Raw genomic sequence first — 16,154 nt, 5'->3', positions numbered from 1 at the left:
CTTGAAACAATCTGAACACGAAATGCCTGCAGGCAAATCGTTAACGTTACAATTCAAATGTTTCAAGAGTGGCTGTCAAATGGTTGTTCAAACAACTATTGGCTGTTCCAACGTGCACGGCATTTTTGAAAAGTCGTAGTTTGCCACGTTTGAAATTTTTTTATGTAACAGCAATTTCAGTCTGCAACAGTTGTGACTGAAAATGTATTGCCAACTATTTCATTATTAAGCGTTAATAACCAAGAAATGTCATCAACGTCCATCCACACAAAGTGTCTGTCCCTGCAAAACATTACCCAATGTCAAGAGTAAAAAGGTAACGAGAAAATTTTAAACCACAATTAATACAGCACTTTATTGTAATTTATTTCCTATAGTCTGTGCTTTCGGGCATTCGATTTTTAGTCTTAGTGTAAACGTGTATTTTAAAAATTGGTTGTGGTGTGGACAAGTTATTTTCATCAACAAGATTTTCTCAATAACTTTTGTTAAGGTAGTGGTAGATGCTGCAACGACTTCGTCTTTAGTCAAGATTTGGGTAAACAATTGCGCACTTCTTCCGGATCAGAATTGTCATCTCACGAAAATTTTAGCATTTTCCTTACTTTAGTAGGCTAATCCTTTAACAATAATTTTAACACGTCAGCGATTGTCATTTGTCTAGTTCTCGATGCTGTGGTTTCCTCGGGATGTTTGAAAAATGCTTCAAAGTAGTAGTAGTAATAGTAAAGTAATAATTAAAACTTTTGGCTTCTCTGATAGCCATCCTTAAAAAAAGTAACAATGATAACTATTCGATGTAAAAAATGGAAGTTGTCGTGCATATTCCAGAACTTGGGATCCGTTTGAGACGAACGTTCTACACTGTACCTTCTATATAGCAAGTGAACAGAATTCCTGTTTGGAATGGGGGTTAAAACAGCATAACGTTTCAGTCTGACTTATTGGAAAATGAATGAATATTAGATGGAATTATCGGAAATCGCTAGATGAAAATTAACGTCTTATTACGTGTGGACACATACGCTTGAAATTAGGTAGAAAAATAACTAAGGAAAAGCCACAGTTAAAATTATTTTAAAGACCAATCGACTCCATCAACCAAAATTTGTACTGAGTCTATACCACAGCCTTGTTAGGCGTCATTGATGGCAACGATACAATTTTAAAATTTTCCAATAATTACTATTTTATAATGTCGCCCTTTTTTATATCTTTAGTTTACTCCTGTACATCTTTTGGATTCAGAAAGAAAGACGTATGAAACGACGTCTAACTCATAATGGCCAGAACACTGTTTCATTCTATTAAAACGCAGATTTCATTACTACTTCCAGCAGGGCTGTTACAGTTTGTTTGATGCCTGGTTGCTATTAGAAGAAACAAAGAGTTTGGAAACTAAGGATGATTTTTTCATTGGACTAATCTGTGCCACATATTTCGTTGAAAATTTGCATTGTGGTAGGATTGTGCAGAACTCGGCTGACGTAGCCAGCAACTACAAGATAAACATTCACCTCATTAATGTGAAATACACTTTCATAACGGGTAGGGCAGAGCGAGGACAGGAATTGAAAGAAAAAGTTCTAAAAAAATTATTCGTACTTAATTAAAAATTATTGTTTGAACTTTCGTTGTATATTATTTGCCAGAATTTGTGGAAATGACAGAATTGGCTTTTAGATAACATGGGAGCCCAGCCGGATAGTGACCGAAAACGAAGGACATTTGGGTGACAGTTGACATTTACTGCCACCTTTTTTCGGTCAGGAGAATTCTGTTGACACTGGAGATTTGCAGTCGATGTATTATTTCTGGTTAACCAAAGAATTCATTAAACCCGGGGGTTATCTTGGCCAGGAGCTGTGGTAAAACCTCGAAATATGATAAAAGCTATGTACTTAAAAAAAAGACGAGAAATTCACGAAATGATACACACTAATACAGCGATAATTTTATTTAAACAATCTAACGTCGATATAATACAAAGGTTCCCCATTTTCTATCATTAGCTGAGTTAAACTGATTAGAGCGTGAAAAAACGAGGGTTAAATTTAATTAATGGCGAAACCTTTGACTCATGCAACAAAACTGTTTTATTTGGCGAAATCAGGATAATTATTTTATTTATTTTAATCGCACCAACGGCTCCTAAGGAGGTTACAACGGCTCGGAAGATGGCTACAGTAGCTTCAACGAAAATCGGCCGAGTTACTTCCAAGGCCGGGGTACGGGAAATGCCGGCTTCAATTCCAACAACCGTGCCAGGTATGTACCTTTGTTTGATTCGTTACCTTGTTTTTTGTCATTAACAGATAAGTTTCCTTCCGCAATCCATGCGCCTGACGCGTCAGCCCAAATAGCAAGCAGGCTTCGTTTCTTTGCCTCTAACTGGTCGTCTGTTCTAAATGACCCTTAGATTTTGAGCGTGGTTTCTAATGGCTATCGATTACAATTTACTAATCCCTCCTTCCATTCCCAACTGGCCTCTAATATGAATTTGTCGGAATCTCAACTTAACATAGCCGACGAGGAAGTTTTTGAGTAAATTCGAAAGGGAGATTTGAGGGAGGTTGAAAGCCAGGTTTTTTTTATTTTTTTTTCTTAGGCCGAAGAGTAACGGGTCGTTGAGGCCATTTATTCACATAAAAGCCTTAAATAGTTTTCTCGTTCATCGACATTACAAAATGGAGGGGTTGAAGAACGCCAAGCATTTGTTCAAACCGGGGTTGCTGAATGGAAAAGATCGTTTTATGAAACGCTTACTCGTTCCCGTTAATGAGTCAAACCAACATCTTTTACAGTTTCATTGGTGGGGAAGATTTGGCCATTCACTTGCATGGCGTTCAGTTTGGCATCAAGCCCATGGGTGTTTACTAAACTTCTTAAGCCCATCGTCGTGTGACTTCGAGCATAGGGCATTTAGGTCGTGGTCTATTTGGACGATTTTTTTCTTTTGGGGATGTTATTCCTTATTGGATTATTGATCATTTTAGTAGACTGAAATATCATGGGTTTGTATGAATCAGCAACGTGAGAAAATTTCGGTAAGGGAGTCCCTCGATCGATCGATAGTCTCCGCAATATCACCGGTTGCGATAGCGCTATTTAGTTTAACCTGTATCTCCGATACCGCTACCGATACTATCGCGAGAAACTACCGCCGCGAGCGATAGCGATACTTAAAGCAATATTGAAAAATATTCGTGAGCTTGAAAAAATTATATTAGATTTGCAAAAAAATTTAAACAAACTTTGTTGTGAGATTCTTTCGATTAGATCACAAAACTTAAGGGAATCAAAATGTAAGTCATCAATATGGGTTCAAATTTTAAACAAAATTCGCCCTATCTAAGAAAATATTCTGTTAACATCACCGCCGAGTTATATCTTTAAAAAATCTAGTGTAGACTATAGACACGTAACACTTAAATATTTCTGGTATTCTTAATCTTTTTAGAACGTTGATACTGCAATCCTGATAGGATCTGCCACAAATGTTAGTTATGTTTGGGTTTTCCAAGAATAATAAAAAAATATTTTTTATCGCCAGGTAAAATTTGCTTTGCCATTGACAATTGATCCGGAGCAAGGACTCTCTGAGATTTGATCCTGCAAATTAATGGCGAAACTCTAAATTTAGGCAGTCTTACAATGAAATTACGAAAAGTTTTCTTATTTTATCGCTATCACAATAACTAATATCAATGCTAGTGTTTCCGATAGCCTAATTTAGAATAAACCGGTGCTACATTACGCTACATCCAGCCTAATGTTTTAGCGCTACATTTAAGTCTATCGCCGCTAATATTGCTATCGGGAGCGCTAGCGATACTCACAAGCCTGGTGGGGACCCAAGAGCGGAATGGGAAAAAAGGGGGGTCCATGTGGTGCGCTTGAGTGGTGGATTGCTCGTTAAAGATAAAAAATATGGATTTCGCCAATGTAATTAACATAGGAAATGACGACACGTTGTGTAGTTGAGGGATATAGTTGGAGGCCAATATCTGGATTGTCCGAAGACTGTTTCGTTACTGTTACCTACCATAAAAAAGGGGAGAATGGAAAATTTCAAATTAGATTGATCTTCAACATGTAAGTTTCAATTCAAAATAATTTCGTGGAGTGAACTGTAATTTAAAACATTTTTGTGTAAATTACATTGTAGCAAGGAAAGCAGTGTTCGAAAAAGGATAGATTTCTGAAATATGAAGAAGAAAACCCAGAATTCAAGTGTACTTGATTCCTATGGTACCCTTTACTTTTTTGTAATATACTTGACACCACAGACAACCTTAATTGTTTATGTAGCAAAAGGGATTTGTCTGTGATCGGTAGTCATTTACATTGTTGAAGTAAAAATATTTATAATAACGTGGTAGGAAACGGGAGACAACATAGGGAAAATTGGTTTTAAGAAACTGGACGGACACGCAACTAATAACGCCATTGCTGAAAAATTTATCTGTGACCAGTACTAATATTTGATTCAATCACGTTATGTATTCTAAACTAGATTTTTAGATTTTAGCTGTTATTGAGTTCTGGAGTTAGGCGTTACTTTTACCAAGACCTTATTTCCGCCATAACTTCTATTGGTTCGCCAACAAACAATTTGCCATTTGTCATTGTAGGATCGGTATTGGCCGCCAAATCACCCAGTGAAAGGTAGCAGACAAACGATTCCAACAATCCTCGACGAATCTAGTTTGCAGAGGTCTGACAGCCCACTACACAAGCAACAGGAAAGTAGTGTTCCTCCATTCGAAAATTTAACCGAGTTTGCTTTGCAGAGGTCTGACGGCCCACTACACAACCAACAAGAAAGTAGTGCTCCTCCACCCAAAATTTCGCCGAGTGTAGTCCTCCTCCACCGCCTCTACCAGAACAATTTGACCATTACCCAGACTGGGATTTGCCGCAGCCTCCTCCGCCGAATTTAGAGTTTGGAGTAAGTTTTGATTTTTCAATGCCTCCCCCATCAGAAAATGATCAATTGGCGTCGCATCTCGTCAATCATTTTGAACATTTTGAATTTGGAGTGAATGGTGATTGGCCAATGCCTTCCCCACTAGAAAACGATGAATCGGCGTCGCATCTCTCAAATCAAACCAGGAGTTCAGGAACTGACTGGGGTGTGTTTGAAGCCAACATTCGAGAGCAGCAAGCAAAAAACCGAAAACGTCAAGAACGTCCAAAGTTGGTCACCCATACAATTTCAAGGAAGAGGAACAATATTCACGTTGAGAAGGATATGTTCACGTGGTGGTAGTTTCTGGATGGTGTAGGAAAACGGTATGCCTATTGTCATTATTTATTTTCTTCATATTTTAATTTTTTTTTTGTTTTTTAGAGGATCAATCTTTCTCGTCGATCTCTCCAAAGTACACAATAAGTTTGGCAAATGGAGAACAAATTCAGACGGAACTGTGCTTCATCGCTGCAATTACCGGCCAAGAAGGAAACTTTCCTGTTAGTCGTATGTTAAGCAAACTGGTCAAACTTTTGTCCTTGAACGTGAACACATTCCTGAGCGCCAACAACTTCACTGTCTTGACGTCCATCTTAAACTTCTGCGAGACGCCAAGCGCAATGGCATAAAGCACAAAGATAAGACAATTCTATAGTAGAGCCGCTTCTATATAAACTTTTTACCAGTAACAAGAAAAATTTGCTCCCCAAAATTGGAAACTGGTGTCATAGTATAAACAAATTTAGGAAAGATTCTCGCCCACCTAATTCCATCAGCTTAAGGTTCAAGTTGCTAGAAAAAGCTCTTTCCCAGGTTTTTAAAATTTTTGACATCGATGTCGATGTTGCTCGGCATTTATTATTCTTTTCTAAGGCTCAACTTTAAACCACTAAAAACAACGAAGCGGTGGTATCTCGAAGGAACTTTTAGCATTGTTAAGGCCCCGTTCATGTAGTTGTGGACCATTCATGCGATGATGCGAAGTGGTACACAAAACAAGCAAGTCCCATTAGCTTATGTTCTGATGTCGCTAAGACAACGCAAAGACGAAAAGGTCCTCTAATTGCTTTTTAAATATGTTCTTAAAAAGTAAACACGTGTAGTAGAATTTATCTGTGACTTCAAAAAGGCCGTTTTGCAGAGCATTCGAATTGTTTTTGGCGAAGGTGTTCAAATTTTTGGTTGCGATTTCCATTTGACTCAATGCCTTTTAAGGCAATTCAAAAAAAAATTGGACTAGTGCCACACTTCCGCACAGATAAATCTGTGCCCCTTCTTTGCAAACAAATTATGAGTTTACACTTTCTCCCGAAAGCCAAAATCATTCCCAATTCTGAACGTCTCTCATCGACTATACGTGATATTGTCAACCATTACGCCCGAAAGCTTTTAAAAAATGGTTTGGATTCGTCACAAACACATGGTTGAATTCATCTACATAGCCGATTGCAAATTGGTGTCAGCATCACCGTAAAGTCCGTACAAATAATGATGTCGAGGGATGGCATACTAGGTAAGAGCATGCTAGACATACTTGTCCCAGGTGATCAAATCTTAATTCCTTACTACATTCCAGATACATTTGCATTGCTGCGTAAGGCTTTAGTTTAAAAAAATGTAATCCTTTGATGCGAAGTCGATTGTCAATTTCTCGTCTCGATCAAGTTTAGGATTAAAGTCGCAATCAGAGTCGTCCATGATGACAAAATCTAATGCATATTCCAAAACTCTCTCTTTGATCATATTCTTCCAGAAAGATTTTCTTGTGGACATGATCCCAATTTCTTTTTTTATTTCTTTCTCCAATTTCTTTTCATTCATCATCAGTACAGTTTTAAAAGCCGATGCTACATTTTCTTCCAGCGACACTGGTTCGTCAACGTTGTGGATGATGGCAAAATGCTGGATAGCAGCTTTTTTATTCGGAACAGTTTCGTCATCGTTTAACTTTGGCTGGATGATGCACTTAGTTTTCATTTGTTCAAAAAAATTCTCCATTTTTTTACCATTGATTCCGGCTTGTTCCAGGGAGTAACTGACTTAATGAAAATTTCCAATAATGACTGCCCAGTAGGGCCCTGATAGAATCGATGTGATGGCCTAATAGATTAGCGATGTTTTTGTTGATTTTGCGATAAAATGTCATTTGCATGCGAATGTGATAGTTCAAAATTGTTTCACTTCTTCTTAACATCTTAACAATACGAGTCTGTTTATTTTACCCTTCCATTTCTTTGATGATGAGGAATGCGAGATAATAGGGAGCGAAGAAGGCGTTGTTTGATTCAACCAATTTTTCTAACATGCTGACGGAAATCTTCCCTGCTTCCACTTTTTAGTTTCGTCCAGTGATGACTTTTTCTTTGTTTTCTTTTTTTTTTCGTTTCATGAAGGTTTGCGGTCTTGCGGGACGTCTTTTTTTATACCGCATTGAAGATGCAAAGTTTTGTTGATACGGTTGATGAGCTGCTGACGTGCAGCGTGTGCCTGGACCGGTTCCGCAGACCGAAAGTGCTACCATGTCAGCACACGTTTTGCATGGGGCCTTGCATTTCGGGAATCGTCAAACAGTATTGGTTACATTACATGGTATTAAGTAAATTTAAGTTTTTGTTTTATCTTTAATCTAATTTTTATGATCTTTTTATTTGAGGTACAATGTCCGTTATACAGATTGGAATGGAAAGTTCCTGAGCAAGGAATTAATGGTTTCCCGCCGAATGTTACTTTGCAACGACTTCTTGATCTGCCCAGCAACTCGAGAAGTCGTGAGGAGTTGCCCAATCAATTGGCCGACCATATGTATACCTTACATGTGGATAAGGTAAATTTTTTTAATACTTACTAATGATGTTATGATTATTTTTTTGATTGGTTATGTTCATTCGGAATTTTTTTTCTTTTTTTTATGATTTCAGCTTCCAGATTTGAATATTTTTACGAAAGAAAATCTTTTTACTGGTGAAGCTGGAATGGATGGTAAATTTTTTGGGCAGTTTGACGAAATAAAGACAGGCATTTCTAGCAAAGAAACACTTATTGATGGTCTTGAAAGGATGACCAAAGAGCTTCACAACGGCTACTCAAAGCTAGCGTATTTTCCCCTTTTAAATGAGACGGATGACGAAAGTCTACTGGGCCACTATGGAGTAGCCAAATTTATTGTAGATGGTGTGTATAATTTTAATGCTAAATTTACATTGTGGAATCCGCCGTCGTAATGGATTGCCCTTTTATCTCCTTATTGATGTCCTTTTAAAGAATCCCAAATTTCCGAAATGTACAAAGAAATGCTCCTTCAAGGACACAAACTTAGAAGAGAGCGCAAAACATATACCATATTAAATGGAAAGCTTTTTTGATTGTGTAATTACCACAACAGCAAAAAAATCTCGTCCGAGTCTCTTTTACTTTCCCTTGCAAAATTTTACTCTGATTTTAATGCGAAAAAATTTAAAGCCCTCCCTGATGATGATCGCTGCTGTGAACTTCATGCTTAATTTTTACTTTCATTTTTCAAATAAAATTCTTTTTTTTTTCATAAAAAAATGAGTTCTCTGATTCGTTTTTCTTTCATTAACTTGTCAGTTTCAGTGCCCAATTTGTAGTTCTTAGTACCAAATGTGCATACCCAGTACATTACGGTTTGTCCTTCGAAACTGTTGACAGTGCCGAATTGGTTGTACATAGTGCCGAATGTGAAAAATTTCAACACTAGTGCCGAAAATGTAGGCAATCATGATTCCATATTCGAGTACATGTTAAACGAAACTGAAAACCAGCAAGCGAATATGACAAACAATAAGCCATTTTTGAGTGGTTTGGGACCAAACTTCACACCCAAAAAAATTTATCAACAACAAAACAACTACTACAACATAACAATCAGAAATGAAAATCAATCTAACGAAATTGCCAAAAAATTCTTCACTGATGAGGAACAAGCATGTTTTGAATATCTGCAGAACACAGATGACGAAACACTGAAACAGATCGCTCAACGAAAGTTTTAAAAAAATTCCAATAGTTTATTTTTCAAGTTATTGAAAATGACTAGATCTTATACAGCCAAGAGAGGGAAAAAACCTTTGCCGATCGTGCTTGGACCAATTTTCAAGCGTTGTGACAGTCAAGTTGCACGTATCAACGATATGGAAATGGATTCTGTTATGAGTGCGGTAGTCGAGTGTATTTTTTCGAATACTGTGAAACCCAAACATAAGTATACATACTTTGGTGAAAAAACCAAACGAGAGAGCATGACTTTGGTGTTTACTTGTACAAGATATTACGGTATTCGTGAACCCCCAAACGAAAAAGCTTTCGAATATCTTGAAAAGTCATTCTGACAATCAAATTAGTATGGGAATATTAATGTACAAGACTAAATTTATAATAATTTTTTTTTTTCGATGCAGTAGCGATGGTTTATTCGGAAAAGTAAACCATCCCGGATATCCAAACCCAATTTAATTTGTGGGAAGATTTTCTGCAGTAGCGAGCGCAACATCGGCCATCTCATCAATGACAAAATGCAATGTCACACCAGGATATATATTGATTCTTGATATTCAGTCCAACGATGCCGATTCAGTGATCTATCTATGTATCAACCTCAGTATCACCAACACTACCTTCCACTCGCCTTTCAATCTTCACCCCTTTGATAACCACAATTGAATCTTCCTGAATTCCAGATCGCCCAAACCAATGTCCATGACCGAAACCCATGCCTGAAATAAGCAACTAAAAAAACATATCATAAAGATCAACAATCACAAATGAAACATTATAAGACGAAACTCGGGTTTCATTGGTACAGCCAATAGTCATGTTCACCAACATGTAATCACCAAACGATTCATGAACAACGCTGGTAGTCATGCCACCAATATCACAAACATATCCAAATGTATCTGAAAATCAAAATCTTTCAAAAACAACCATACAATTTTGAAAACCTTCTCTATTACCTCTATTCTCTATTACCATACCTATTACTTGGCCATCATTGATTGATGCAATGCTTTCCAACGACACAAACGTATACACCATGTCAGGTACACCTCCTTTGGAATTCAAAGTGATCTAGAAAAAAAGCAAACCAATAATACAAATTAAACGCCAAATCAAACACCATCAGAAATGAACAATTAATAAATTACACTGGAATGAGCATCAGTTTTCAAATCAAATTGATTTTCAGTCATCCACGAATAACTTGACTCACGACCACATTTCCCAACAACTACACCATTTTTCAACATGTAGCTTTTTCTAATCTAAATATAAAGAACAGTCCTTACAACAACAGACAAACAATACTATTTCTTTAAACTGTACGTCTAACAAACCGAAATCCCCTTTGCTGCTCATGGCCGTCAACTTGAAAAAAAAACATGATGCGTCCATACAACAAACAATAAGAATCTTGTACCTCCCGCCAGGAGAATCTTTCAGCAGAGTGTCACAACACATAAACAAAATGTCCCACTCTTTAATCGAATCAGTTATCTGACTAAAATTTTCTTCTTTAAATTCCGAAACAGGCGTATCTCTACTGTGCTTTTTCTTCTGGGCCCACGAAGATGAGCAAGCAGCAGGACGTTTACTTGATCGGTCCATGACTAACAACAGATCAGAGCACACTTAGTCATTTACAAAAACAGACCACCCAAGATGAAAAACTTTTCTTAAAACGTAACACCAACGAAAACATACGTATTCCGACGAAACGTTAAATTTTAACGACGACCCCTCGCTTGATCTACTAGATTTTACAATTGTTTTCTTTATTTTTTAATTCTAAATTACAAAATAATTTTTTTCCCTGATATTTAATCTTTAATAAACAACCACGACTTTGTTTTTGATCGTTTGGGCGGCCTAGCTTCTACGCCCTCTAAATTAAGATAAATTGAAAATGCGTTTGGACATTTTTCGGCCTTGCATGAAGAAGAAACCACCTACCGGGAAAATATACAACTCTAAAAGGCAATTCACACTTATATCAATTGCCACGACGACTGCAAAAATAAATAACATAAGCATTGTATTATGAAAATAATTAATTTTCATTCTTCGTACAACCAACAAAAGTTAAACCCCTTCAATCCCTTTACTTTACTTCACACCAATAAGATCGATCAGATACGTTTTAAAATGTCAGTTTCCCAAGTTCCACATTTCAAAGCCAAAGGGCACACAACAAAAAAAGAAAACAACTTTTGAACAAACTTCAACCTTTTAGAAACTAATTAAACAAAACCTAAATCCCAAAGGCGCCCAAGGGGCTTTTTTAATTTGCCAGTGAAGTCTTTACCTTGTATGTGGGGTGTTCCTCGCTATGACAAACCGGTATGTAGGTAACAATTGGATTATCAATATAGAACTCTTTAATGCTATATTAATTTTTTATTACCAGTCCTCCATCGGAAAGATTAGTGATTTGAAATCGAAAAAGCAAAGGAAGGACGCTCATTTAGTCAAAAGTATACCTGAAGTTACAGCCATTTACACAGAACAATAGGGCCAGGACAGTTGAAATTAAAAAAATGACTTATACTAAAATTAAGAGAAATAATAAATATTTCAAATTTAATGTGTGTCTCGGAAATTTGTATTTTAGAAGTTATTTAGCTTTAAAGTTTCGATCACATGACTTCCCTAAAAAACTGGGGAGGTGGCTTAAAAGTCATGTGATCTTCCGGTATTACCGGTGGTTCATGAAGAACAAATAGAAATGGATCACATGATCGGCGGAACCAATAGAGTGCGTTAGTTTCAAAACTTTTTTTAGCTCGCATTAGTATTTTTTCAAACGACCTAGAGAATACAACATGTGTCACCGTATCTTGGACGGCTTTCGCTGATTCAAATAATATTCCTGTAGTCGATAGACATATGTTTACTGATAACATAAAAAAAAGATTCTAATTTCATTTTTCCCCTGATATCCGTTGTGTCAAAGCAACAAGAAATGGACGCAAGTCCTATGGAAATACAGCGATTGGCTATGTACAAATATAAAGAACGGAAAAGTTCTGCACAATTATTGCAGCATGCTGCCCCGAACAAGGTGTTCGCAGTAAAAGTTATAGAGTTCAAGTTGAAGTAGACTTGGAAAATTCAGAAATAAAATCTGCCGTTTGTCATGACTTTGTGGCCTCTGCTGGTGGCTGCAAACATTCCATGGCTATGTTAGGCTAGCTTCATAGAGAAAGTGAAAAGAACAGCGTTACGGAAGTAAAGGCTTACTGGAAGAAAAGAAAACTATCCAGAGTTGGAAGCACTATTTAATTTGTCGAGGCCAGGGCACTGTATTCCAATAAGTCAAAGAAATCAAAAGATCCTGTCGACCGACTTCGAAAATCAAGCCCTGCTAACAGTTTTTACCAAGAAATTGTGAACTGGTCCAATACTCTTACAGCACAATCATCAAGATCTCAATCGACATTCTATTATAATGTTAATGCAGAATTGAACTGGTGTGACACGGTCGACATTCATGCCTTGTCTCTTCTTCATGTCTTGGCTGATGTCATCATGTGACATTAAAGTTGCACAAGTCTATAAAAAATAATAATTATTACAATAAAATAAATACAATAATACACAATAATAACTTACTGAGGTGTTCTCTTTCATTCTTCAATAGTTCTATAAGTTCTTCTTCAATAAAAAAATCTGCTGGATGTTGGTGTAACACTTGTTGCTTTGTTGGTTCTTCGACTAAATTGAATGTACTGGTTGTTGCTGAAATACATGTACAGTACCCTGCAATAAAATCCGAACGCGATTTTAATTGTAAAAAACATCTAGTGGGAGAAAAATTAACTAATACAAACAAAGTATTGTACTTGTCTATTTTTTCGTTATGACAAAAAAAGAGGAGGGGGCGAGTGGAATGAGACGAAAAGGATGGGACATAAGCCAGACATGGCCTAGGGGCATTTTCATTTTGTATTGTTTATTCCTTTCTAGGGTTACCGACTCTAGGCGCTCCCGATGGTGTGGTGTGTATGGCATTTAGACGCTGTTTGGGAAAAATGGGACAGCAATTTAGTATTTTTAGTGTATTAAGTATTTTTTTAGAAGCGGCAAAATACGATTTTAGAATTGTATTTCTCGTCGGTTACACAGGCGTTTATCCGAATTAAAAGTAATATATCATGCTGGCGAGGTTGAACCGTGTGCTTCTGAATTTTTCAGGTCTGCTTTCATTCAGTTTAGAATGAATGTTTTTCCCCTAACCGAAATCTTGCAGCGGCATGTCAACTAACGTTTCGAAACATTGAGTTCAATTCAAGATTTCAGTACACAAGCTTCGACAAACAACACATATGTTGGAAAGCACATATTGGGAGGATTTGCAAAAAGACGAAATCGAGTAACATTAAAACAAGGTCGCGATTAAGTAGAGGGTCCGTTAAGCATGAAATAGTAGTTTTTAAGACGTCAGTGCAGAGATCCTCGCCAAAAATTTTGACAAGTAGTCCTAAAAATAAAAGCGAAACGTTATCTTCGTGTTTCTGTTGTCGGAGCGGTAAAAATATTGTTTAGTCAACAAATGGAACACTTCCTGGGCCACCTGATTCACATCCTCTTCTTCTGACAAAGTGACATCCAAATCGTCGACGAAAACTGTATGACGCAGCGATCGGAGGTTGTCGGCTAGCACATTTGGATTAGAAAATTACAACAGTGATCCTGATAAAAATATGTCAATGTTAAAGAGAATGGCTTTTTAGCGCACAAGTAGACTAACTTGAAAAAAAACTTTCAATTCGCTTTTCGATGACGATTTTAAGGGCCAGCAAGTTGTTTAACTTATTTCCATTATTAGGCCTGACCCTGATATCACCACCCTAGGAATGAGTCACAAAATCCTTACATGCAGCTGATGAAATGCCAGTAGACGACGCCGCCGGAGTTCTGTTCTGAGATCGGGCTCTATTTACGGCGCCGTGAAGAGCCGGCCCAAGGTACCCGAACTCCTGACGGTAATCGTCAATGTTATCAGGCGATTGGCGCGTCACTTTCATGACTTTATGCAATTAAAATAAGAACATAGAAGCTGACTGATGAACACATTTTTAAGGTAAGACATACGATCGTCAATTGCTTGATGTGGGAGGCTGCTATCCGATCGGCATTGGCCTGCCCTGTTCCATCCAAGTAAAGTTCGATGCGTCCACCTATATCGTTCGTATTTTCGGAATAATGAAGGCTTTGATCAATTCCGTTCCCAATTTGGATGATCCTGTAATTTTAAAAAATTGAGAAATTGATTAAATCATTTGGGCATTACGAGATGATGAAATTACCAACGAGGGCGTGGTAAAATGACGCCAATGGCATTTTGTCGTTGCCCAGCGCTCAACAGAACAACCGCGACACGAGTCTTGCAATTATTCGTCGTTGTGGGGTAATTTTTGCAAATCAGGCGAGAAGAGAATCTCTCAAAGCCCAATGATTATCCACTTCTTGCCGAAGACAAAGTTTTTGCTGTCCATGCAAGACGTGACAGCAGGAACTCATTCGTGAAGCTGAAAATATAAATGAAATTATAAATAACGGAGCTGCTGGGAAAGAACTGCAAATATGTAAACTCACTTCTTTTTAAAGGTAAAGCGTTTGATTGGAAAGCAGTGCTTTAACAGGTGCCAACTTGTTTTGAACAACATTAACTCGAACGCCTTCAGCGATAAAGGTGCACAGGCCAGGTAGCATTTAATGCAATCCAGGATCTGAAGCCAAACTTTGGAATGCTTCCTAAAAAGAATCAACACAGAAAAGGGTATTCAGAAGGAACCAACAAATATATAAAGCTCAATCTCTTACAGCTCTTCTGGCTTGATCGGAGCAAACACAAGCCTCAGTAATTTCTTTAGAGTAGAGCTGCTGTTCAACAGACAATTGTGCTGCAAGCTGTTTAATTTGTTTCTGTTTTAGGTTTGTTAATTGCCCTGAAAACAAAAGCAATATAATTTGAACTGAAATAATTAAGTGAGTCAAACGATTTACGTAAGAGCCTTTTTGGTCTTGTCCCCAATTTTAGCAAGTTTAGAGACCGGATCAGAGCTTTCCAGCCGCTGTTGATCTTTGGACAAGGAGGGGGGGGGATAATAGTTAGAACTGGTGGTTTTGTTAACCATGTATCTCGTAAGTTCAAACATTTGACAAGTAAATTGGTTATGCTGCTCGATAATGGCAGTTGGTCATCAAACCTGTTCCAACCGAGTAAAACATTGACTCATTATAAGAATATATAAAGGGGCAACTGGATTTCAATCTATTCCACCTTTTACTGGTTCGTCAACAAATTTTGTCGTAGTTTCCAAATTTGGTTGTAATTGGGCATCCGTAACGGCAGATTCTTGACTAATAAGTTGAATGTTTAATTGTATGTATGTATGTATTGAATTTTTATCCCGCACTTTCGCAAAAAAGATCAAATGACGGCAGAGTGTGCTACGAACTTACATTATTTACAAAATGAAGGGAACGCTAAGGAGAATAGATGAGTCTTAATAAGTTTCTTGAAAGCTGGGCGGTTGGTTGTGGAGCGAATCAGAGCTGGAAGACGATTCCAAGTGTGCGGGGCATAGTTGGAGAAAGACCTCATCAGCAGCTTTTCCTTTGTGGCGAATGGTTTCACGTAAGCTCCTCGTCTCCCCTCTCTGGGAATCGCCCTCCTCGACAATCTTCTGCTAGAAGCCTTACGAACATCAACAGTGAGTGTCCGAGCAGATGATCGAAGTCCTGTGTGGCCTGGGACGTGCAAGTTGATTGTCTCTTGGAGGTAGAGTGGTGCTGAGGCCGTAAGACAGTCAAATACCATCAAGAGGATCTTAAAATCGATCCTTTGCTGAACTGGGAGCCAGTGCAAGCGGTACCTTGCGTCCTCGGTCGAGATTGACCGGCCGCGGTAGATAAGGCGAGCTGCTGAATCCTGGACTGCTTGAAGAGACTTGAGTTTGTAGGCCGGCAGACCCGCGAGAAGAGAATTTGCATAATCCAGACGAGAGATGACCAGGGAGTGAACCATCGTTTTTGTAGCAGATGTTGTAAGCTGATTTCGAATCTTCCCAGGACGATACAGTTGGTAGTAGGATGATTTTACCACGGCAGAAATCTGACTGTCCATAGATAAATCGCTGACTAGAGTCACTCCAAGAAG

General features: G+C 37.9%; 3 long non-coding RNA genes across 3 annotated transcripts; all 3 read right to left on the bottom strand.

Moving 5' to 3' along the window:
• Window positions 1-12,992: 12,992 nt before the first annotated feature.
• On the bottom strand, window positions 12,993-13,873 carry LOC124204373. Its single transcript, XR_006878855.1, has 3 exons — window positions 13,740-13,873; window positions 13,563-13,681; window positions 12,993-13,469 (listed from the first exon to the last, which is right to left on the bottom strand). It is a non-coding gene; the product is annotated as an uncharacterized LOC124204373 (long non-coding RNA).
• A 38-nt stretch (window positions 13,874-13,911) lies between these two features.
• LOC124204280 lies at window positions 13,912-14,414 on the bottom strand. The gene is made up of 3 exons (XR_006878808.1): window positions 14,299-14,414; window positions 14,084-14,234; window positions 13,912-14,018 (listed from the first exon to the last, which is right to left on the bottom strand). It is a non-coding gene; the product is annotated as an uncharacterized LOC124204280 (long non-coding RNA).
• A 7-nt stretch (window positions 14,415-14,421) lies between these two features.
• Window positions 14,422-15,374, bottom strand: LOC124204279. Its single transcript, XR_006878807.1, has 4 exons — window positions 15,276-15,374; window positions 14,999-15,201; window positions 14,588-14,940; window positions 14,422-14,520 (listed from the first exon to the last, which is right to left on the bottom strand). It is a non-coding gene; the product is annotated as an uncharacterized LOC124204279 (long non-coding RNA).
• Window positions 15,375-16,154: the final 780 nt, after the last annotated feature.

This window comes from Daphnia pulex, chromosome 10 (genome assembly GCF_021134715.1).
Source record: "Daphnia pulex isolate KAP4 chromosome 10, ASM2113471v1".
NCBI lineage: Eukaryota > Metazoa > Arthropoda > Branchiopoda > Diplostraca > Daphniidae > Daphnia > Daphnia pulex.
This window is presented reverse-complemented; position numbering and strand designations above follow the sequence as displayed.